Genomic DNA, 25,298 nt, shown 5'->3' with positions numbered 1-25,298 from the left:
CCTGTAGCACAGGCTTGGGAGCAGAGGGGCCACATCACAGGTGTGGAGCGGGCAGTCCTGGAGGGCCACCCGGCTCCAGGCCAGCTGTGATGGGGCCAAGCTGGGAGGCAGCAGCTCCCCGGACCCAGCCTCTTCAGGGAGTGACCCTCTGTCTCCTGGCCACCCTTCCAACTTCACATAGGCCCCGTCTCCAAGCCCGAGTGGAACCGGAGGCCCATTAATAATCATCCCCGGGCCACAAATTCAATTCATGGGAGTAATAATGAGGGGTTTTATCCACCCTGCATGTTGGCCTGCTTTTCCTCTTTGCTACAGTCACCACCTGAATAGGATTAGAGAAAGCAAAATATTGCAGTTCACTGGAGATCGCATTTCCCTCTGCTGAGTCTCTGCCTCCGCTTGCTGTTGGAAGACAGAGACCCAGCAGAGACCGCGGCTCTGCATGGAGAAAGCCAATGTTGCTCAGCTTGGGGTGTGGGCTCTCTAGCGTCTGCTTAGGCCCTAGCTGCAAGGCTGGGCACCTTCTGAACCCAAGGAGTGGCATAGGCTGGCCCACAGCTGAAGGGCATGTCAGCAGCCAGAAGGCCTGTGTGGGGACCAAAACATCCATGCTTTCACCTTAAGTGAAAGACATGAGGGAGGAGGTGATGTGTTCCTGGGGAGAAATCCTGTTGTCTTGTGTATTTACAAGGTTAACCCAAAGGCCCAGCAGTCCTCCTCTGTGCCTTCCAGAAGATAATGGTGAGCTCCCTGCTCAGCAAGCAGCTCTCCCTCCTTCCCTCCATACCCCGCACCTGAGCCCTTGCTTTCTGAGTTGGGAGAGGGATTTGATTATGTTTTTTAAGGGCACTCCATAATTGTTTGGGGGCATTCCTCAGTCTGTTTTTCTCTCCAGAATGACTGCTGAATTTGCTCTGCTTGGGAGCTGTAGCAGGACACTTGATAGCATGTATTTGTTGCCTTACACATACCAGCACCCAGCAAGTCAGGGTCATGGACTTCTTTTTGGCCAGTGTCCCCTACCGTGGTATTTTCTTTGTCTTGGAGAATCAGCTAGGTTTAATGGGTGGTACAGACAAAGAATGACAGGAATTTTATGATTTAAAACACACACACACACACACACACACACACACAGAAGAGGAATCAAATGGGCTCAGTGCATGTATAGGAGCTGCCAAGATAACCCATTCTCAACACTCAATAGGAGCTATTTTGGGGTACCCTTAAAGGGGCACCTCACACCACAGAAGCCATCGCCTAATAGCAAGGTGCTTACCTCCCCACACTGCTCTTGGTGTTTCAAGACAGGGTTTCTCTGTGTAGCCCTGGCTCTCCTGGAACCTGCTCTGTAGACCAGGATGGCCTCCAGCTTCGAGATCTTGCCTACCTCTGCCTCCCGAGTGCTGGGTGGGTCGCAGTTTTACTCTGCAGGTCTCCTTCTGTCACAGTGATTTCTGTAGCCTGTAAACTCTGAAGAGTAGTTTTTTACAGACTCCCTTCATATGGAAGGCCCACAGAAGGATCTCATTCCAGGGTGTTCTTCTCCCAAGATACGGATGGTGGAGTCTAAAACACATCAGTTCCAAGGAAATAGGATAATAAGTATAGTACCTTCTCACGCCCACTCCTTAACTCCTCTGCAGTTTCAATAACCGGAGGTCAACTGAGGATAGGGGATATTACACAGAAGTGTACAAAAATGAGCATTTCAGGTTTAAACAACTTTTACTAAAGCATAATGCTATTTTAATCCTACCTTATTCTTAGTTGTGTTGTTAATCTTTTACTATGGATACTTTAAAAGTTAAATTTAACATAGGCATATATAAATAAAAAAAAAAAAAACATAGTACGTGCTGCATTGGATATTCTGGGGATTCAGATGTCTGTCAAAAGTCATGGAGTGCACATTTCCTTCAGATCAGAGGCTACTGTATTGCCTCAGCTAAAGGGTGCGATGCTTGTAAAAGCAGCGTGCCAGCCCTAGCTATGACTGGCTGAGGGAGTGAACGTCAGCCATACACCCGAGAAGAGACAGGAAGGACCAGTGCGCAACCTTGGATTCCACCTCTGGCCATCGTTTGCCTATCCTGTCGGGAAACGACAGCAATAGATGAGTAGGGACAGGGGACAATACTGCCTTTTACACTGCCCACACTGCTACTCAAGCCAGTCATGGGAATTATGAGACAGAGGAGAGGGGACAATCTGACTGAGAGAGGAAGATGCTCTGGAGCGTGATGGTCCCACATTGTCTGGTTGGGTTGCTGACCTTAGATTTATAACCATTAGCCGTATGGAGCAATTTCTTTCAATATACAATTCTTCCTCCCTCCCTGTCTCCCTTCCTTCCTCCTCTCCCCGCTCTCTGTCTCTCTCATCAGAGAAGCTGGATGTTTGAGGAAGTCCTCAAAGCAAATTTCTCAGCAAGATATGCTCTAGGCTCCTGAGGTCCCTGGAAGAAAGGGAGTTGGCATATCGTAAGCATGGTCACAGTAATAGCTCCCAGCTAGCGCGCACTTTACCACATGCTAAAAACACTGCAAATGCTATCTCTCACCACCAAACGTGCCGACTGCAATTTAACTGACTCCTGTAATGGAAAGGGCATCACTTTACAGAAACGTGGTGGTAACCCAGACGAGGAATCACAGGCTCACAGTTCTAATCCAGGCTTTATCACCGAGGTACCCAAAATTGCCTGCATTTTTTCCTCTTCCAGTTGAGAAAAGACTGAATCCCGGTGCCAGCCAGAGGAGGGACTTGTACCAACTAGAGAAAGAGCCCCATACAGTTCTGACAAGTTGCCAGGGCCCCCTGCAGAAAAGACTAAAGGAAGACAGTGAGACAAAGTTGGGCAGGGCCACACCCTGACCAGGACTGCTAAACTCTATGTGCTTTTTGCTTGATTTAAACCCAAACTTTGTGTCAGCACTGAGAAGGTGGATTTACAACTCTTCATTGTCCCTTTTCCATTGCGACCACATTAGACAGCTCTTTCTCTGCTTTTCAGTATCATTTGCCTCTTTACGTAGCAAACCAAGACTGATAGTTGAGCCTATGCTGTTAGGCCTCTCAAGTCCCAGGCGTTGACCCTAACAACTTCAGTAACATAGCTGAACAGTAAATTTGTCCAAGGTTCAATGGCTTTAAAAAGCAATGAACATGTATCATCTCACAGCATTTGTGAGGGTCAGGAACTTGGAAAGGCTTTGTTTAGGGTCTTTCGTGAGTTTTAGCTAATATTGTACTTGGGCCAGGGCTGTAGCTAGCCAAAGCTTTACTGGCACCAGAAGATCCACTTCCAAAATAAGTTGCTAGCATAAAGCTGGCTTTTGGCAGGGGGCCTCAGTTCTTCATACACTGTTTGGGTGTCCTCATCATACAGTGTGTGACCCCCCGCTAAAGCGCTCAGTCCAGTAGAGAGAGCAAGGACGAAGCTGTAGAACCTCGGATGACCTGGGCTTGAAGGTCCCATCTATTATTCATAGTACACCCTGGAAGTGTACTATGAATAAAGGAAGTGACCACTTTGGTCCGTACTCGTGAGGAGCAGACTCCCCCTTTAAGGAAAACCTATCAGAGAACTTGAGCCTATAGTCTCAAACCATCAGTCATCACAAAGATGTATTTGTTATCTTGGAAGACAGCACTGAAACCTTTTCTGTAGTGTTTGCCTGAGTCAAATCAAAGAAAATAAAAAAAGAGATGAGTTTTTGGGTGAGCAGAGGTTACAGTAAGGCATGAGCTAGAGGATCCTGGGTTATTGGATTATAAGGTGATTTGTTGCAGATTGTGGTACATTTTCTGGAGAAGTAACTACTTGGTCTAGCCTAAAGGCTTGTAAGGCTTTTGTCCTAGAGTGGTTGGTTACCTTGTTCTCGTGTTAATTATTGAACCGCTTACTTATTATGGCTGCAGAGCTTGAAAAGCATTGTTTTGGGAAGATGCGGCTGGCTGGGACATGGATACAGGAGTCTCTCTTTGAAAAGCACTTACTCCAGTCATTCCCTCTTTCTGCTGGGCTTTGGACCTGACAAATGCTGAGTAAGGGATTTTAACTGGGGTTATGAACTCGAGGCCAACAGTGGATAGCCAAAAGGTGGTGAAAAGCAATGAGGCGTGGCCAGCATTGTGGCAGACTGGAAAGCAGAGGACCATGTAAGTAGGTGATTGTCACCCAGCACTTTCATAATCACCACTACCTTGGTCTGCTAGCTTAAACAATTGGACTTTCTGATAAAGGGGGGGGGAATCAGATTGCATGTGCATTCTCTTGATTTTTAAGGTCTTCCTTAAAATGTATATCCTGCAGCTTAGCTCATTCAATCTCATTGCAACTGTTCATTGTAAGCCTTGCAGTAGGAGAAGTGGGGGCTTTGATGCCCCCCTCGTAGCTCTGGTCCCCAGGGCTCTGGGCCCCGCCAGCAGAAGCATGCCCAGGAGGGTTGGCTGCTGCTCTGCTGTCTCTGCGGGCCCCTCTGGCAAGCATGCCCAGGGCTGCGTCTGCTTTTCTGCTTTTCAAGACCAAAGGTCACTGTGTTAAGCCCCCAGTTTTATGGGGAGTTAAAAGAGAAAGAAGTGCTTCGAGCTTTAAATTCCTGGCTCAAGGCATGTTCAGAGGTGAGATGCTGTCCAGAGTCTCTGAAAGAACATCTTATCTCTTGGGGGAATCTTATCCTTTTTAGCTGAAGTAGCTAAAAGCCAGAAACAGGATCTTGCTAAATAACAAAATGGCTTTAGTTCTCTGCACATCGAGTCTCCTACCTGAAAGCTGGGTGTCGATCTGGAAAGGAGGAGACACTGCAAACATTCCTATTTGGGAGGATTTAGAGTTCCACGGAGCTCCTTGTTCCAGGAACACCACCTGCCATCTGCGGACACTGGTCCTTTGACACCCATCCAAGGCAATTCCCTGAAAGCAAGGCCCATTATCTGTTCCTGCGACTAACCTTATACGCTCCAGATCCCGAACGGAGTCAGAGCTCAGCCTCACCCAACTGGCCAAACACAAAAACAGAAGAAGGCCTCTATACTGACACATCACACACAGTACCATCGTTCTGATTTACATTAAGGAAAATGCCTGTGTTACAGGAGTATGTGTATGAATGATTAAAGCAAATGACATCATTTTCAGTTGTTCTAAATGTATCTATATCAGTGTCTTTAAAGAAATTCTGGGTCCAATGGAATATCTTGAAATACTTTCAAAACTTATCAATTAGAAATCGATTCATTAGCTGGGCACAGTGAAGCACTCTTGTAATCCCAGCATTCAGGAAGGCAGACGCAGGCGGACCTTTGTGAGTTCTAGGCCAGACTGGTCTACAAAGTGAGTCTAGGAAAGCCGAAGCTACACATAGAAACCTTGTCTCAAAACAAAACAAAGCAAAAATGGATTCATGGATGAGGAGTATATTTATGTACTTAGGAATATATATGATATGTATCAAAAATGAAAGGAAAAGTGGCTATGAACTTGAGAAAGAGCAAGTTGGGGTGCATTAGAAGGATTGGAGAGAGGAAAGGGGGAATTGTGTAACTATATTATAATATCAACAAAATAAAAACATATTTAAAAAATGGTTTCAAGGTTGAGTAAATGTCTCAGTGAGCAAACTGCTTGCTGAACAAGCATGAAGGTCAGAGTTCAGGTTCTTAGCACTCATGTAAAAAGGCAGTACTGGGAGGGGGGGACAGGCAGGCCCAGGAGGCTCACCTCCCTTGAGTCCACGGGAGGCGGCAGAGTTGTGAATAAGGTTTGTAACTAGCATCACTCCTTCCACAACTACAGAATATCTACAGCTGATCGAAGCTGAGGAGCAAGAATCCATCCAGCCCCCGCTTCTATAGCATTTGCTGGTTTAGAGCTTATAGTTCAAAGAAATTGCCCAGCTAGGGAGCACAAAGGGACAGATGTCTCTCAGTGAAGATGAGCTAGGGTAGGGGCATCATTGTTATCCTACTTTTGGGAACGAAGGCAAGCCAGAGCAAAGCACAACATCTTGGAAACATGAGAAGAAGGTAAATCTCAACCGCCCTGCCCAGGCTGCCTGGCTTACTGTTAAAGAGGCCTGCGCTATAACAGAAGCTTCTGAGGTGTCTCACTTACAAAACCAGTTCTTGCTGTAATATGGCAGAGCCTCAAGGAGAGCACACAGTGACAACATCACCTTTAGCCAGACCCCATTTTTCCCCTCTGAGAAGTATGAAAATGAGAAATGGAGGAAGGCACCTATTCTGTGTCTTAGTCTCCAGAGATTAATGTGATTCTTAATTGGACTCTTTGATCATCTCAAATAATGGCATGTAAAATATTTAAATTTATGCAAACTATTCTTTTGAAGAAGTAGAAACAAAACATATTCTTGTCCCATTAATCCTCAAACTTTCCAATAGAGCATTAAACAAAAAAGGATCCTACTTCTCAAAGTAGAAGCGTAGATCTGTATTGTGCTTCTAACTTGTGCTGAGGCTTTAACAGTCCGGTCTTTCCCAGGGTCTTTAAGTGTGTCACAGCTGCAGGATGAAGCATTACAATGCTGTCCCTTACAGCCTTGGATTCAGTGGCACCAGGCCTTGTAACTGTCACTTGCTACAGACCTAGTGAATTGTGCTCTGTCAGCACAGAACACGGAACACAAATTGTGAACATTGTAATCTAGACAGAAGTAATCGCTGACCGTCTTTCCAAATCTTACAGTCCTCTTCATAGCTCCTCCCCTTCCGTATTCCATGTGTCTCCCATGGAACCTTGATACTGCAGATAACCTGGTAAGGGGTTGCTTCCAAAGCCTGTGTGGAGACAAACAGTCTCAATGGGAACACAATGGGGTCTGACCATCTACAATAAGGAAAAAAAAAAAAAAGTTTAGCTAATGTTCAAAATGCCTAATACCAACAGCTTTTCTTTCTGTGTGTTCAAGACAATCAAAAGGCATTCTGCTATTGTTGATGAAATTTACTTCAGCAAAACTGTTCATCTCAAAGTAAATTAACATGTAACATAAACATACATGTCACATTCTTTTGACATGAGCATACTGAGCATATTCATACACATGATGTCACATCCCTGGACATTCTAGGAACAATTTGAAATGTTCCTAGAATCTTCATCTATTTCTGTTCATTCTGCAACACACACACACTCACACACACACAAATCTGTCCCAAGCATATACAAGTGACTTGTAAAGCTTCTCAGGGCATGGGACAGTTAAAATCAAGAAATCAAGGAAAAAAATAAGGTTTAGGTAACTTAAGTTTTAGCAAATAGAAAATAAGGTTCTAATGTTTACTTGTCAAATGGAAGGTTGCCAATAAATGTTTGTGATCAAATACTGAAGACAAGAAAGTGTTTGAGTAAAAACATCTTTCTGGTTCTTAGCCAACAACATAGCCATGCAGACCAGAATGGTAAACTGCTTCAAATGCACCTGAAAGATGAGCAGAGATATTTCTTGCTCACAAAAATGTCATCAAATCCATAGTCACTTGTTTTGTTTACTGTTTTTTAAGCAAGCTCCAAGGTCTACAAATTTTCTACCTACTTTTTTTAATCTACTGAAAGTGAGAATTATTTGTGGTTAAATAACACGTAGCCAACCTGAAGATTTTCATTAACTTGCCAATGACAACTTATTTTTTATTATTATACATAGTACAGTGTATATGTGTATATACATATGTGTGTACATGTATGTATATATATATTATGTGAAAATAAAAGCTTTATCACAATAAATGCATGACATATGCAATATTATTTTGAAATTTATTCTTTGATAATAGCTCATATTATATACCAGGCTCAGCTCTCTCCTGGTAATCAGTCTTCAAAGATGCTTAAGACATAAATTTCTGATCTTGAGAAACCTACAAGCATGTAGTATTTGAAATTTTAAAGTATTTTTGTAAACTTAGTTGTTACTTACAGGAAATGTTCTTTTAAGACTTAAGGGATAAAAAGCATTGTATTTTTCTTCTCGGATGGTTCAAGATAAGTTTATAGATATGCACGTTATATATACACATACATATATTTATGAATACATGTTAATATATGTGTAACTGTGAGGAAAATCAAGCAGTTGTGTTAACTTGGAAAGTTAACTCTCCAGAATTTTCTCTAGGAAGTACCATCAAAACTCCAGAGACTGAGAACTACTCTGGAATTGGAAAGTTCTTTCCCAGCTTGCCTATAAAGTTCAACTATACCTAGACTTCACAGCAGGTGTTCAGTATGTCTGATGTTCAGGTTTCATGTCAGAAGACAGCTGGAGAGGAAAATGTCTACAAGTGCCTGGAAATGCTGAGAAACACCGGGATAGACGAGAGTGCTGTACGCGTGTTGCAACCTCTCTGAAATTCTGAAAAGCATTCGCCATCCAAAGTGCAAACACGAACTTCTGCTGTGTGGAGGCGCTGAGGGGGCTGGGAAAGCAGACAAGCGGCCCCAGTCCTTTAGGGCTGGGTGAAGGCAGCCTAGGCCAGGTGGCAGGCCATCCTTAGCACAGAAGCTGACATTTGGCCCAAGTCTGAAGACTGTAGCAAGTGTGCTCCTCAGATAAGGACATGGCCTAATCCCAACAAGCCTCCAAGGAGGATTAAATTCCATATCATTTAATTTTGTTGTTTAGCATATTTTACCATATTTTAATAAGATACAAATTGATAAGCTATGTCTTTTCTAAAAGAGGACATTCAATTCGGTAACAATCCTTTGTTACACAGAAAATCTGACTTCTAAACTTTCTAAAGAAATGGAAGTTTGGGTGAGGCAAACTTCCCTGTTTCAGAACTCAGTCTCAACTCAAATCTCAATGCCAGGACAGTTGCTGGGCTCATGGCACACAGGGTGGGAATCCTTCAGGGTTTGGGTGAGGACAGGTGCTATCCTCTAAACTGCTCCTTTAGCTTGACAGAGCCTTGCTGAGGACACTCTTTCTGGAGAGACAAAAGCAGCAAACCCTGCCTTCAAGGCAGGAAATCTGACCCAGAGTTATGAAAATGCACAGTCAGAAAGCATGCTGTGTGACGGGGCTCTGAGAGGGGCAAGCTCTGGAAAAACTGTACTTTTCTCCCCATGACAGCTGCCTTTTGTTTGGGCAAATCATTTGGGGAGAGAACAAAAAAGCAGTTGTTTGCTTAATGCCAAGCCACAAAAACATGGATCCTTCCTGACCTGCTAACAGCAAACCCCGTCCTAAGGATTCTTGAGGATTTGCCTACAGATTGAGGTGCTACAGAAAGCACCCACTGTCCCTAGAGCTCCCTTTCCTGGGCAGGAGCCACCTCCTTCACCCATAACTCAATAGGACAGGAATCCAGGGAGGCCAGAGAACCGAATGCCAAGGTTGGCCAAGCCAAAGAGTGGCTATAATGGGCGGGGTGGCCTGAAAGCAATTCGTTAATGCACATGCCTGCCCTGCCTGCCAGTTGCCAGTATTCTGGGCCAGAAGAATCTGTAAAAGAGCAAAAGTTTTGGAGTTTATAACATATACAGGCTCATGCGCACATGCCCAGAAATACACAAACTGCTTGTGATACATACATTTGATGCCAAAATAAACAGCGCTTTGGCCAAAATTTTTGTAGGCTAGCAACAGGCCAACGTAGCATTTAAAGTTAGAGGCCAAACAGCAAAACCCAAACAGTGTTTGTCCTAAACTCAAAGTCACAAGTGGGTATTGCTTTCCCTTTAACAGAATGGTTTTCTAATATCTTCACTCAGCAAAGACCCTGCCTGCAGAGACTCCTGCGGCAGCTTTGCTGTTAGGTGAATTCATTACCGTAAATCCATCCAAGGCAAGTTCCAATAACAATTACGAGGCCATCAAACCATGAAAGCCAGTGCTTGCCTTGGATTTGTGACTGATGCCAGGGAGAGGGGAAAGAGAGGTGATAGGTTTCTACAACTGTCTGGTCTCCTGAGTTGCTGGAAGCACTGAGTTTCAGGGAAGAAGGGACAGTTTTCCGGGACAGTCAGGGAACCCCTGGAGCCTTAGGCTATGGAGGGAGTAGACCCAGTGTCCCAAGCCCTCGGAGACCTCCCAGCAGTGTGGAGGATGCTGGTCTTCCTAACGGTGAGACTCTTTCTCACTCCTTCCCCTCCAGATGCTAAATGTCCCCTCTATCTCCTCTAACAGTGGTTCTCCACCTGGGGGTTGCAGCCTCTTTGGGAGTCACGCAGCAGATAAAGCAGATATCCTGCATATCAGATGTTTACATCGCGATTCACAACAGCAGCAAATGTAGAGTGATGAAGAGCAGCAACAACAATAATTTCATGTGTGGGGGTCACCACAACATGAGGAGCTGTAATAAAGGCTGAGAACCACTGTTCTGTAAGGTCTGTGCCCAGGAAGGGATTAATACCTATTAATACCAGTCTCTGAGTATATTTAAATCACTCTTATTTTTTTCTCATGAGATGTATTACTTTTGAAATGTGTGGCCTAATATTCGTGACTTGAACTGAGTTGGCCAGCAACTCAGAGATTTGGTAGCAGTGATGAGGGTAAACTTCACTACGAAGTCTCCATGCAGAATTCCCTCAAAGCCTTTGGGTCGACTCTTAATTCTCCAGTCCTAAGTAAGCCAAATCCCAGTGGGATGCTTTCTTGGTGCCCTACATGTCTCCTTAGCTGCTGCCATAGACTTGTGTTTTAATGTGTGAGTATTTTGTGTCCCGCCTCTCCTACTGAGCTCTGTAGATCAAAACTATTCTTAGCTTTGATCGCCACCAGTGAAGACATAGCTGGAGAAGTGGACGGATGGGTAGACACAAGGAGAGATGAAGGGATGGAGGGATAGATGATGGATATGACAACTGATGAATAATAGGTTCCTTGGGCCTGTCCATCTTCCCCTCCAACATCCGCAGGGTTAACATCCACCTTAAAGAAGTCCAGTCACTGGGGGTAGGTGTTGCTGAGAGCTTCTGAGAATCAGAGCAGGAATTGATGAGACAGGCCACAGCAACAGCCCAGGAGGAAGACTGGAGGGCGGGAGACAAAGAGGGAGGAACAGGGGTGCTGGGAGTATGCCGAAAAACAATTATGGGCAGGGGGAGGAAAGACTTTAGGGACCTGAAGGGAAACCAGAGGGGAGAGGAATGCTGCGCTTAGCAGTGCAGAGAGGGAGGAGGAATCAAAAGAATCCATGTCATCAGGAAAGCTAAGCTGATAGGGGCCTCTCCGAATGGGCTGCAGGGAGGTGGGAAGCTGCAAGTGGGAGGCCTGGAGGAAGCAGAGAGGGGGGAAAGAATCTTAACCAGAAAAAAAGTAAGTAGCAGAGAGAGAAGGAAACAAGATGAGAGAAAAATGCTGGCCCTGAAGGCTGCTGAAGGGGTACCCAGGGTGGGAGAGCCAAAGCCACGGTGCCTTTGCCAAGGGAGGAAACCGAAGGAGACCCACCCAGCCAGAATCTTGAAGTCTCAGACTTTTTCCACCTTATGAGCTGTAAATTGATCTATTCAGTTAAAGAAACCTGGTTTTTATTGAGTAATTTCCTCTGAACGACCTCCAGTTTTGAAAATGTCCCCAAACTTTTCTGACTCTCCCTCCTCCCCCGCCCCCCCCCCCCAGTCCCCACGTCAATGCTGGTAAATCACAGGGAGGCGCCCCACTGCCCCCCCTCCCACAACCCCATGCCCCTATAACCGCTCCCACTCGCTTTTGCTGCTTGTCAGGCTGCTTGGCTATTCCAGATATGGCCTTCCGTGCTCCTGGGTGCAGAGACCCCAGAGCTGTTTGTTCTGCCAGCCAGTTCCCAGCATGCCCCTCGCTGAGCACATCCCGGCAGCCTCTCAGGAGCCCCCAGCCACAAAAAGGATTTCTCACTGGTCCTGAGCCACGTCCTCTGCCTGGTCTCAGATGTCAAGGAAATTTCTCAATTTCTCGTCTTAGCCTTCAAATACGGCCTCTTGCAGATGCAAACAAGGGGCTATTTATGGGAAACAGGGCTCATCTCTTGCTTTTACATTGCGCCTTTTATGTGCTATCCCTCAAAGCGTTTTCACAGACAAGTGCCATTGTCTTTCCCCTTACAGATGGCACCAAAGGAAAAGCACAGAAAGTTAAGTGGTTCAGTGAAGGTCTCTGGAAATGTCAGAGCAGAATGGGGGAAGGAACCCAGGGCTCTCTGCTCCCAGGCGCATCACCTGCCCGCTCCCAGGACTGGCTGTCAGAGGCCAGAGTTCATGAGGGTCCTGCCTGCACCTGCAAATCTTCTTCAGCTTTGAGACTGGTAGCTCACAACAGAAACTTGTCTTCCTAACAGCTAGCCCAGATCTTTGCATAGAAGGAGCCATCTTGCAAAATCAATGGAAGGCTGATGGACCTGCCAAGACCCAAAAGAATCAGAGGGGGGCTGTGGGCCCCTCAGGAGGTGATGTGCAGGCGTCAGGCTTGAAAAGAAATTACATTACCTGTGCAGCTGAGGTTTTACGGCATGCTCAGTCTGAAAGTTGGCAAAGTAGTAATCAATGAAAAGGAAATATAATTGAGAAGATTAAAAGCTGAGGTGGGTATGGACTGGGGAGGGAAGTGATTGCTAAAGAGGTCCATTTGTATAATTCAAAGGTCGATGCCTCTCATTAAACTCACATCTCCAGACACTCATGGGGATGAAAGAGAACCTCTCCATGCTGACTGGCTGACACCTAAGAGTTTTCTTTGGCCACTTTCAAGAGCAGTGCAAGGCCAGAGGGACGTGAAAAGCCATTGGAAGGCGAATTGAGGGAAATCAATAAGCAGAAGAACATCTGGAGATTTGGAGACATGAAAAATACCGGAAGGTCTTCTGACCCTCTCAAAAGATAGCCAAACTTCTTTTCCACTTGAAGGACTTATTTACACCATCAGAACAAAAGCCGAGGCCATGCACAAGGAGAGTCCAGGCTGGCAGGCTCACCATCTCTGTTGATATCCACCCGAGTCCCTAACTCAGGCCCTCACACACGTCTGCACGGAATGCATACGTTATTACGGCCTTCAGTCAGTCAGACTCTGGCTAGTACTGTATTTACTTACTAAAATAGCAGTTTATGTGTCTCTGAGACAAGTGATAAGCTTCTCCTTCCACTCTTTTCTAGAAAGGAAAGTATGTAGGAAGGAGAGAGAGGTGGGGGTGGGGACAAGTCAGAGAAGTCAGTCCACGGGTCTACCTAAGGCAGTAGTATACACGCTGTGCAGGAAGCTAAAGGATGATCTGCCCCCACCCGCCCCCAACTTTGCTTTAGGTTCAAGGTGCCAGGCTCAAGTGAACCTACCTATTATATTTTGCTCTCCGCGTCCATGAATTTTCTTCTCCATCCTGGTGACCTACTCCGGGAACCCCTGTAAGTGTGTTTTGAAAAACATGTGGCATAACCTGTTAACACAGAGTTATCGAGTTAGGACAACACACATTGTTTAGACCTGTTTCCAGGGTTAGGTGTCCACCAGGATTCGGATGAGCTCTGCTTGGGGTCTTCCAAAGAAGAAGAAAGTGGAGTCTTGTATCTAATGTGCTATTTTTTTTTGGGGGGGGGGGGCAGTGTCAGGATCTTTTACCAGGCTCTTAGAGGTTGTCCGTAGACTCTCCCTCCTTTTGAGGAGGGACTCAAGTGCCTGCCTGCTCATTAGGGGTCGTTCTCAGTGATAGAGGCTGACCACTGCTTCCTGCCCTTGGCTTCTCCATACTACAGCAGCTTACAATTCTAAGGCCCCAGAAGCATTCTCAGATTCTATGAGCCCTTGACTTTTTCTATTTCTGGTCTCTGTACTCAGATTGATAAGGCTGGTGTGGTTAGGTTAGGGTCCCCAAGATAATCCCCTTTTGATTCACTCAAACCCAACTGGTTGGTAACCTTAATTACATTTGAAAACCATCTTCTTTGCCCTGTTTATTAGTGACTCGTCATTGCAATGAAAACACCTACCCTAGGGGATCTAGAGGAACAAGCTTAGTTTGGCTCTTGAGAAGCCTGTCATGGTGGGACGGGCATGGTGGGGCATTTCAGTTCATCTCCCCGTAAGCCAGGAATCCGAGGAAGGCTGGAAGTGGCCAAGACTAATGTACCCCTAAGGGCCTATGCCTAGCGACCTACTTCTCCCAGCTAGGCCCCGCCTCCAAAAGCTCTCCAACCAGAGCTATGGGGGGGGGGGGGGGAAGACACCTAGCATTCCCAGCACTAGCCTGTGGAGCCATTTCAGATTCTGCCCATAGCATGGTGTGATGTGACACAATAACGAGCTTCAGAGTCGCAGGTCCCACTTGCCCTTCTCTGGGGGAGGTGATGAAGGGAAAGGGGAGCATAACTGTGCTTTACATAAGAAGTAGAAGACCCTTAGTTCAATTCAAACTTCAGATGAAAAGTAACGGATCTTTTAGAAAAATTAGTTTCTCTACGATTGTTAAGACAAAGCACACTCAAATGTCATTCATTGTTTATCTGAAATTCAAATTATCGGGTATTTCGGATGGGGGCCTGCAGTCGTCTGTCCCGGCACAGGCTGGCATGGTCCTGCAGGAGCGAACAAGGCACTTCTGTGAAGCAAGCAGCCGAAGCATTTTCCACAGGCAGCAGTCCTGGGAGATAAAGAAAGCCTCCGCAGCCTTGTTTCCGCAGCATGGCTGTGTCTGCTTCCCTCCCAAGCTCCGGGGCCCAAGCTTGTCAACACCCTGCAGACTCAGGAGTGATGGCTGCTCCCAGGCCAGCCCTAGCTTTGTGGGTGGGGCACTGGGGTCTGGAGAAGAGAAAAGGGGCTCGGGTCGGGGAGAGGTAGAAATAAGTCCTGGCTCTCTCCATCTGTCCTGTAATAGAAGGTTCGACAGGAGCTTTGGCCCGGGGTGGGCCACACCGGCTCTTCAGACGAAGAAAGCAGCCCTGAACCGGCGGTTTGCCTTCTGAGCCATGCTTGGCTCTCCTCACGCTGCTCCAGGTCGCTGCCAGCAACACTTCCAAGCCTGGCCAGCCCAGAGCAGCCTTTGAACAGGCCAGGCCCTATTAGCCTGATCCTGGCATGGGTTATTCTTTCCAGCTTTCACTAACAAAAATCCCCTTTTGTTTGGACACTCAAGTGGCCTCTAGGAAAGGCGCTTTCATGAGTTGCCAGAAGTGTTCAGATGCGGCAGCGTTTGCGTGTGTGGCCAATTCCACAGCACCTCTGGGCTGATCCCACAGGCTTTTCCCAGGCAAGATTCCGACGAACCTCCAGCAGACCCCCGCTCTTCCCCCGAGGTCTAGCTGTACAAGCAGGCCCTGGCGGCTGTCTGGGTCGCTGGAGATGGGTTTGTGCGTGGACATTTTACTCTTATGAAATCAATCTGAGTGGAGAGAGTGGAGATTTATACAAGCAGCAGTCAATGCATTATTAGAATTAATATCATTATTTTACTGCTTCCCTTTTTAGGTTTTTTTTTTTTTTCTGCCTCTCATAAATCAATTTAGTTCGATAAGATTGGGCTGAGTTTCGGCTGCTCTCGGATGAGATGGTTCTGTGCTTGAGGGAGTGGAGGGCCATTTGGTGGGCTCCGACAGTGCATCCATTGTCTTCTGATTTACGGAAAGCTGGGTTTGCGCCGGGGTTACATGAACCGCTGGACTCGGTGCAAGGCAGAGCTTGGTCGGATTTGTGTTTTATCCCGAATGCTATCCTCACGGACCATGCTTCCTCAGTCCAGCTTGCCACAGGCTAGCCTCTTCACAGCCACATAATGGCTACCGAAGGATGAGGCCTATTTTTTTCCTCATCTTCACATTTGGCAGACACCACACACTAAATTGTCTCCCGCCTGTTCTATGTTTCCTAATAGCTTACAGAAGAGGGTCTGTCTGAATCTTCCTCTGTCTCTGTCTATCTCTTTGTTTCTCTCTGGTTTGTATTTTTGAGACAAGATTTCGTGTAGTCTAAGCTAGATACCAACTAAATATGTAGCCAGGGTGACCCTGGACTGATTCTGCTACTCCCACCTCCTGGATGCTAGAATTGTGGGCTGCTCGGCCAGGCTGTAAAGACACTTGTGCTCTTCTTCTGGTGGCAGGAAGAGGACAGAACGTGGGGCCCCACACATGCTAGGCAAGTGCTTCACTACTGTGCTATAACCCAACCTGCATCCTTTGCTTGTTATCCCGTGTGTGTGTGTGTGTGTGTGTGTGTGTGTGTGTGTGTGTGTGTGTAGGTTACTAGGCGTAGAATCTAGGGCTTTATGAGTCTTGGACAAGTGAACTATCACCCAGTCCTTTTTTGCTTTTTAGTTTTAGACAGGTTTTGACTTTGCAGCTATCTACTCAAAAGAGCCTTCCGGAAGGCTCACACAATGGCTTTTCTGTCCATTCACCTTGTCTGAAGGTCTGCTGCCCCATTTCCTCTTTGTCTGAAAAGGAAACATAAAAGAATGAATTTAGGGGAGCAGAGTGAACCCCTATGGGCACAGACAGCTGGGCCCTAAGAGGAATGTTAACTATGTTAACTGTGTAAGGATAGCTAACAGCCTATGGCATTTTGTTTTCCAAAATTTACACCCGACAAGAGACAAATTCTTTTGTGTCTCGTGGAGCTGGGGAATCTAACCTGTATCTTCGTGCATGCCATCCTACTTTACTTCTTTGTTGATAGACAACATGACCAAAAGCAGCTGTGGTGGAGAGGGTCCAGCTTACAACTCCACATCACTGAGGGAATCCAAGGCAGGAACTCAGGCAGAGCAGGGACCTGGAGGCAGGAACTGAAGCAGAGCATAAGAATAACCCACAGCACTACCACTGTCTCTGGCTCACTAGCATGTGTGAGTCTATTATTTCAGGGTGGGAGCTGGGCATTCCAGTGGAAAGTGGGTGAAGAAATGGCCTTTGGAAATGGAAAGGGAATGTTGACATGCTGGCTCCAAAACACGGCCCACTGAGATAGCACTCAAGATGGCAAGAAGCTAACTGATGACTTTAAAAGTTAGGAGATTTCATATCCACTCCCCCTTCTGTGGTGGTGCTATATTATCTGGAAGAAGCTATCTGCAACTGTGCCTGCTGGGAGAGGGAAAGTCAGTTTTCTTCAGCTGAGAGTCTCTGAGTATATCAAGTAAACTTCAGGGCAGGCCCAGTGCCCGGAAGTAGTTGGCCAACACAAAATAGACTCCGTGTTTTGTTTTGTTTTGTATTTTCTGTCTTATTGTGAGTTTGTTTTGATTTTCATTTTTTATATCTTTCAGAGTCAGTGGGGGGGGAATAGAAGAGAGGGAAAGAGAGAGAACATAAGAACATGAAGAACGGCCAGGTGTGGTGGTACACACCTGGAATCCCAGAACTCGGGAAGGCAAAGGGAGGCGGATCTCTGTGAGTTTGAGACCAGTCTGGTTTACAAAGCAATTCCAGGACAACCCCTGTCTTGAAAAACAGACAAACAAGAAAGAACAGGAAGAAGTTGGGAGGAAGAGGGGATCTGGAAGCAATTTAGGGAGGAGAAAGGATATGATCAAAATATAATGTATGAAAAATTGCAATTAAAAAAATATTCTTTCTACCTTGAGCTTCCTCTTCTTCATCGCAAGCCATGCTGGGGAGCTGACACGTTATCAGTTAGTTCTGCTGGAGCTCAGAGAAGCGAGGGGCTTACTGACACTCCACCCAGGCTTCTTGTTTTCCTCTCTGGGTACACTTGAATAAATTCATTCTTCTTTGGTATTCTTCTATTGGGGCTGTGGTATCATTAATGATGACAATGATAGTGGTAAGGATGGTGGTGACTATTATTTATTTGTAGTTCATTGTCCCACCCCTGGATTATCACACAGATCAGGGCCTCTGAGAAAGATATGTTCTCCTTTGCTCCAGTGAGCCTCGTAGTGAGTGGGGCAGTGTTGTTAAGGTTCATCCCAGAAGAAGTAACAGAACACAAAAGCACATAGCCATACCTTAACTGTTGGACACAATCACAGATCATTCCAGAAAAACGATTTATTTCTGACACAGAACGGTGGCTTAATGTCTTCATTTAGGTTTTTATTGCTGTAATCAAACACTATGAAGAAAAGCAACTTAGGAAGGAAAGGGTTTATTTCAGCTTACAGCTGGTAGGTCACATTCCATCATGGGACATGATGGAGCACAGGAGCTCAAGGTAGGACCCTGAAGTAGGAAATGAAGGGAAGCCATGGGGGAACATTGCTTACTGGCTTGCTCCCATGGCTTACTTAACTTGCTTTCTTATACAACCCAGGGCCACCAGCCCAGGAGTGGCACTGCCTACAGGGGGTCAGGCCTTCCTGTATCAATCATTAATCAAGAAAATGCCCTACAGACTTCCCTACAGGCCATCGAGGAAAACACTTTCTCAACTCGGGTTCCTTCTTCCCAAATGTCTCTAGCTTGCTTTCACTGAGTTAACAAAACACTAACTAGGACACTTAGTGATGTCAGGAAAACTGTGCTCAGCTTCTGCATCTCAAACACAAAGTGCTACTGCTTCAGGCAAATTACTTGATTTTGGTGAACATGATTGCTCATCGTATAAAATGGGCCTATACTATTCTTTTTCCCAGCACTCTGAGTAAGGTCAGGGTCTGTAGCAAAGCTTTCTCTTTGGGACTGTGTGGCATATAACTTATTAATAACTTTATCATCTACAAACTTGCTTACACAGACCGACAGCATCCACTTTAAGATCACATCTCAATACAGTGTTAGGGGGTTCTCTGACATAGTGGAACTCAACTCGCCCCAGACCTAAACACCACCGTCAAACTTGCTTCTTGAGATACTCCATGGATGCAGTGTCTTGGCATGGCCAACAAGCTCGGCCTGTTTCTGAGCTTCCTTCTATGCCACCTACCCACTTTTTTGCTTTTATTACTGTGACTTGCATCTGGCCTTCCCCGCTCTGCCCAACACTGCAACTCAGAGCCCTGCAGCCACTCCTTTTTGGTCCCCTTTTCCTTCCGTGTTCTCAGCCTTTGATAGCAGAGACACTTGGCTTACATCAGTGCCAACCACCTCAAGGAAGGTCCTGACGATGACAGATGGCACACACAAATCAGAACTCCCAAAGGATTTAATGAAAGGCCTGTTTGTCAAACAAGAGTGAACCACACGAGGATGGTACAGGTTTCAGGCTGGAGACAAGGGAAGCATTACTACTCTGCCTGACAGGGATGAGGAGACAGAAACTGGGAGGAATGAGTCATGGAGACACTCCATGGTAAAGGGCAGCAGCCTCAGCTGGAAGGACCGGGGAGAGAGGAATCCTCTGTTGTCCTTCCTCTCATCCTCTTCTTGCATCTCTACTGGTCAAATTCTGTGAGTGTCAGAGAGCAAGGGAGAGGCTTGGGGCAGGAGGAAGGCAGGCAGGCAGGCACAAAGAACCCAAGCATCCCCTAAGCCAAGAGTGTGGCTTCCTTTGCCCCACCGACTCAGCACTAACAGGCAGGCAGCTCCTGCAGCAGCATCTAATCCTTGCTGGGTAGGCACTCGCCACCAGTCTAGACAGCTGGAAAGCCTGGACATGGGATCCTGGGGGTGTGGCATTCATGCAGACTTAGAGACTAAATTGTATTTTCAATCCTCATTCCGTTTTCTTTCCTTTCTTTAATTTACAGTGGCCTGCTCCGTATTTTATGGAGCTATTTTAAGCACACACAGGAGATCATCTTGCTATACACAGGGAACAATCAATGTTCTCATTTAATAATTCATTCTTTCATTAAATGCCCCAAGTAATTAAATAAAACATGAATAAATTCCACACTGATATTTGCTAAAGTTTTCTTTCTAGAGAATTTCACCTGTTGGAGGATGTGTTTATCATGATGAAGAATGAAGTGGGGAAGCTTCAGGGCACAGTCACACACTGCAGCCTTCACTGTAATATCTGATATTACAGCCTTTACTGTAATATCAGAGTGCCCTCTGAGCGCTTCATATTTACATATGCAATTCCAAACAGTCAAATAGCTCCGCCTAGTTCTCGGGAAACTGTGCCCAGAGCAACGTAACCAGCACCTTACCTGGGTGACACCTGCAAATGTGGACAGTTTAGGACCAGCTTTGTCTGGTACCAACCCCTGATCTCTCCAGTTACTCACCACTATGACAATCTGTTGTTTCTTTGGGGAAATGGGTGATGCAAAAGGCTGGTAGAATTTTCCACATTCAAACACACATACAGCGTGGGGTGTAAAAGAGACAAAGACAGAGAAAGACACAAGATTGAGTGCAGAACCTACCAAAGGAAAGTTTTAGGAGAATGCAGATAGGGGAGAGAATAGTACAAAAAAAAATTAAACACACACAATAACAACAACAAAAACAAAGAAACAAAACCAAAACCAACCAAACAAACAAACAAAAAACCTCTGCCCTGAGCATCTTTCTCCTTGGCATCTGGACTTGAAGACTGAGTTTGGGCTGGAGAGATGGCTCAGAGATTAAGAGCACTGGCTGTTTTTCCAGAGGTCCTGAGTTCGATTCCCAGCAACCACATGGTGGCTCACAACCATTTCTGATGAGATCTGGTGCCTTCTTCTGGCCTGCAGGCACACATGTAGGCGGGATACTGTATAAATAGTAAATAAATAAATCTTCAAAAAGAAAAAGAAAACTGAGTTCTTTGAGTTCTCCAAAGAGGCCCATTTTCACTGAGGGAGACCAGTGCCTGGCCCTGCTTCAAGTCATTTAGGTATAACTATTTCAGTCTCCTCGGTGTTGGAGTCACCACATCTGTCTTAAACGTAGGCTTTTTAAATTTTGTTTTAGTTATGTATTTATTTACTTGATAAATTATTCTTCTTTTTCTTCTTCTCTTCTCATTTTTTTGTTTTTCTTTTTATACTTTATTATTTATTACAATTTATTCACTTTGTATCCTGGCTATGGCCCCGTTCCTCATCTCCTCCCAATCCCTTCCTCCTTCCCTCTTCTCCCCCATGTCCTTCCCCTAGTCCACTGATAGGGGAGGTCCTCCTCCCCTTCCATATGACCCTAGCCTATCAGGTCTCATCAGGACTGGCCGCATTGTCTTCATCTGTGGCCTGGCAAGGCTGCACCCCCCCCCCCAAGGGAGAGGGGATCAGAGAGCCTGCCACTGAGTTCATGCCAGAGAAAATCCATGTTCCCCTTACTAGGGAACAAACTTGGAGACTGAGCTGCCATGGGCTACATCTGAGCAGGGGTTTTAGGTCCTCCCCATGGATGGTCTTTGGTTGGAATATCAGTCTCTTCAGGGTCCCCAAGACCCAATTATTTTTGGCTCTGTTGGTCTCCTTTTGGAGCTCCTGTCCCCTCCAGGTCTTTCTATCTCCCCCTTCTTTCATAAAATTCCATGCACTCTGCCCAAAGTTTGGCTATGAGTCTCAGCCTCTACTTTGATATCTCTATCAGTAGAGTCTTTCAGAGGCCCTCTGTGGTAGGCTCCTGTCCTGTTCCCTGTTTTTTCCTGTTTCCAGTGTCTATCACATTTGCTTTTCTGAATGAGGATTGAGCATCTTCCCTAGGGTTCGCCTTGTTGTTTAGCTTCTTTAGGAGTACAGGTTTTAGTATGTTTATCCTAAATTATATGTCTAATAACCACATATGATTGGGTATATACCATTTGTGTCTTTCTGCTTCTGGGTTACCTCACTCAAGATGATCTTTTCTAGTTCTTACCATTTGCCTGCAAATTTCATGATTTCCTTGTTTTTAATTGCTGAGTAGTATTCCATTGTGTAGATGTACCACAATTTCTGTATCCATTTCTCCACTGAGGGACATCTAGGTTGTTTCCAGCTTCTGGCTATTATGAATAGAGCTGCCATGCACATGGTTGAGCAACTGTCCTTGTTGTGTACTTGAACATATTTTGGATATCTGCCTAGGTGTGGTGTGGCTGGATCTTGAGGTAGTACTATTCCTAATTTTCTGAGGAATCAACAGATTGATTTCCAAAGTGATTGTACAAGTTTACATTCCCACCAGCAATGGAGGAGGGTTCCCCTTTCTCCATTTCTCTCCAGCATGTGTTGTCACTTGAGTTTTTGATCTTAGCCATTCTGATGGGTGTAAGGTGAAATCTCAGTGTCGTTTTGATTTGCATTTCCCTGATGACTAAGGATGTTGAGCACTTCTTTAAGTGCTTCTCTGTCATTCAATATTCCTTTGTTGAGAATTCTCTGTTTAGCTCTGTACCTGATTCTTTAATTGGATTACTTGATTTGTTGCTGTTTAACTTCTTGAGTTAGATATGGGTTTGGTGAAGATCCTTTCCCAATCTGTAGGCTGCTGTTTTGTTCTAATGGCCATGTCTTTTGTCTCTAGTGCAGGCTGGCTTTGAACTCACTATAAAGCCAAACATATCCTTAACCTTCTGATCCCCCTGTTTTTGCCTTCTGAGTTCTGGACTCATTACAGTACATTAACACTCTCAGTTTTATGCTATGCTGAGGATTAACTCCAAAGCCTTGTGTGTTCTAAACAAACACTCAAGTTTAGCCATGTTCCCAGTCCCTTAAATCTTAGTTACATAGAGGATACGAGTCTGCTAAATCTCCTCAACTTCCCATGGATGCTAGAATAGCCCATTACTTGAGGAAAAAACTCATTTCTACATATACCTCCACCACTAACCACCTAGCTTCCCTCTCCAGGACTCCCCTGAGAACAGTGGCCCTCAGGCCCTCTGTGCAGTAGGTAAGCCCTAACTCCTGAATCCGCCTCACTCCCGTATTAATATAGCCCTAGGACCTAGGCCATCTGCACGTGAGACCCCTTTATTTCTTACAGTGATGCCGTGGCTTGAGCTCGTATCCCTTTGACACACAGAGAATACCATTTCACAGATGTTTTCCTAACGCGAGAAAATGGCCCATTTGGAGGGAGACTCACTCATCTCCCTATCGTTCATCTGCCTTTGCTGGGTCCCCAGCACTCACATTATAAACCCTAGATTTACTGCTGTCTTCTCTATGGCTCCTCCAATAGATTTCAAATGCTAAAAATATATTTCAACCATTTTTTTCCCTCAGACAACACATGCCTCTCTGTTTTCAGGTGCCCCTCTGGCTCACCATGGCCTCCACATTCATGAACCTCCTCCCACGTTTGCTCACGCTGTCCTCTCTGTCCACAAGGCTGACTTCCTGTCTCTTACTGTATTTCTTGTCTCCCTGAGTCCAGGCTTCTTACCACTCTCAATAGCCCCGCTTGACTCAGCCATGGCAAGGGATGCAGCACTACTTACAATACACACTCCTAGCAGGGAGCAGGCAGTCAGGGGCACAGAAAGGTGAGCCATTGTTAATCACTCCCCACACCTCCCTTCTAGCTCCCTGCTCCATGTCCTATACTGTGATATAAGCTCAATATAGGAACCGGAAGAGGCAGGTTGCACACTCACTGCTGTGTCTTGCCATTGACAATACATAGAGATGTAAACCTTGGCAAGTTCTTTCTAACTTGGGAACACTCAGCTCAACCTACCACATACACTCTTAAAGGAAGGTCCAAGTGGCTACAGAGGGAAATAGTGGGCTACATCAGAGAGAGGAAATGTGAGGAAATCAATGCACTTCCTGATAAATGCTCTTCTCATCCCTTCCTTTCTTCCCTGGAACCACTCATTAGAACCCCTGTGAGATCAGAGTAGACTAACATATTTAGAATGTTCTTTAGCTGCCAACACTTTAAAAAGCTTTCAGTGGAACTGTATACATGAGTTGGACAGAACAGGGTTGATAGGTTCAGGGAGCTGAGGGCACTGTTCCTCAGTCTACCTCACTCAGCTTCCTGGGATTCCTGGTGCACTCCAGGCAGGAGACACAATTCACAGCCTTGGAAAAGACCAACATCAGGTAGGCCTGTCTACCAGAGGATTGAGTCCACCAGGTCAGCAGAAGGACCATGATGGAAGGCGAAGGGGGGGTCTCATTACAACACTGGTTGGGTTCTGCATATTTGATTTTCATCAAAGAATTCTAACAAAGCCATTTTTCTTTCACCTTCGCAGGTCCCTTGTTTGAGATGAGAAAATGGTTGTGTCGTTTGTGGCGTGTGTGTGTTGTGTCTGGTTTCTGTGGTTTGTTTTCCTGCTTTGAAAACGAAACCCTTCATGGCTCTGAGATGGAAAGCAGACCTCGTTTTGTCAGCGAGGCCATTCGTCATGTTCCCCAGAGGGGACTGTGAACTCCCGCAGCCTTGGGCTCTGCCAGCATACAGACCACCCATGTTGTAGAGCTGGGAAAGCCACCAGGCAACACATAAGAAGGCCAACTGGGCACTGGGCTCCCAGCCAGTCTCCTCTCGGCCCTGGGGACTCAGGCCTGAAACATGCCAGGGAGACTAGATCTCACCTGGCGGCTCGGGTCCCTTACGGGGGTAAGTATTAAAGAAGAAGAAGAATTGGGTGGTGGCTGAACTTGCCTAATAGTCCAGAATGAACAGAGCGTCTTAGATCTGCCCCCAGAGCAGAGCTCAATGAGGAAATGACTTTACTGCTCTGGTAAAATTGTTTGGCTATGTTTAAGTTGAGCTCTTTTGTTTTTTACAGTTCTGCAGAAAGCTAGTTGTAAAAAAAAAAAAAAAAAAAAAAAAAAAAAATAGAAAAAGAAAGAAAGAAAAAAGCTCTGTTGTGCAGCAAAGAACTTCTGTTAGCAAATGTTTGCACCTGCTGAGGAGGGGAAGCAGGGGAGGGAGCTATGCAGAAGTGTGTTCTAGAAGGAATTCCCACACAGCTGGTTCAGGCAGCCTGGTGACCTAGCAACTGGCTGCCTCACCTGCAAGCTCACTGAAAGTACAGTGGGATCTTCCTTGGGTTTGTGGAGCTTGGAGCTTGGAGTCTGCACTTACAACAAGGTTCCCAAGGGACTGTGGCCAAACCAACTTGAGAGCTAGGCTATCAGGGAGATGTGAGTTTTAGTAGTCAAGGTCCCAAGCACTGTCACTCCAAGGGAGTGCAGCAGGATATTCCTAGGGGAGGCAGGCAGCACTGGCATGCATTCCAGGACGGATTAGAAGGGCCAGGAAGGAGGATTCTGTCCTTGTGCAAAAGTGCATCTAGAGCAAAGGCAATGAGCATAGAACTCAAGTCTTATTTTTTTTTTAAAGCTTAGTGTAAATGTGAAAATGCACCACTTAGGCCTGAAACCAGAGCACAGGGCAGAGAGGGAACTGGTCGTAATTGGCCTCAGTGAGGAACAAGCTGAGCCTACAGTCTCTATTTAAAATCTTGTTCCCTCTTATGTCTCAGTTCATTTTTATAGAAAGTGATGACTAATTCACATTGTAACGTCCATAAAGATGTCACAGAAAACAGAACCATACCCTTCCTTGATTCCTCTCA

This window comes from Meriones unguiculatus, chromosome 12 (genome assembly GCF_030254825.1).
Source record: "Meriones unguiculatus strain TT.TT164.6M chromosome 12, Bangor_MerUng_6.1, whole genome shotgun sequence".
Taxonomy (NCBI): Eukaryota; Metazoa; Chordata; class Mammalia; order Rodentia; family Muridae; genus Meriones; species Meriones unguiculatus.
Note: the sequence above shows the minus strand (reverse complement) of the source record.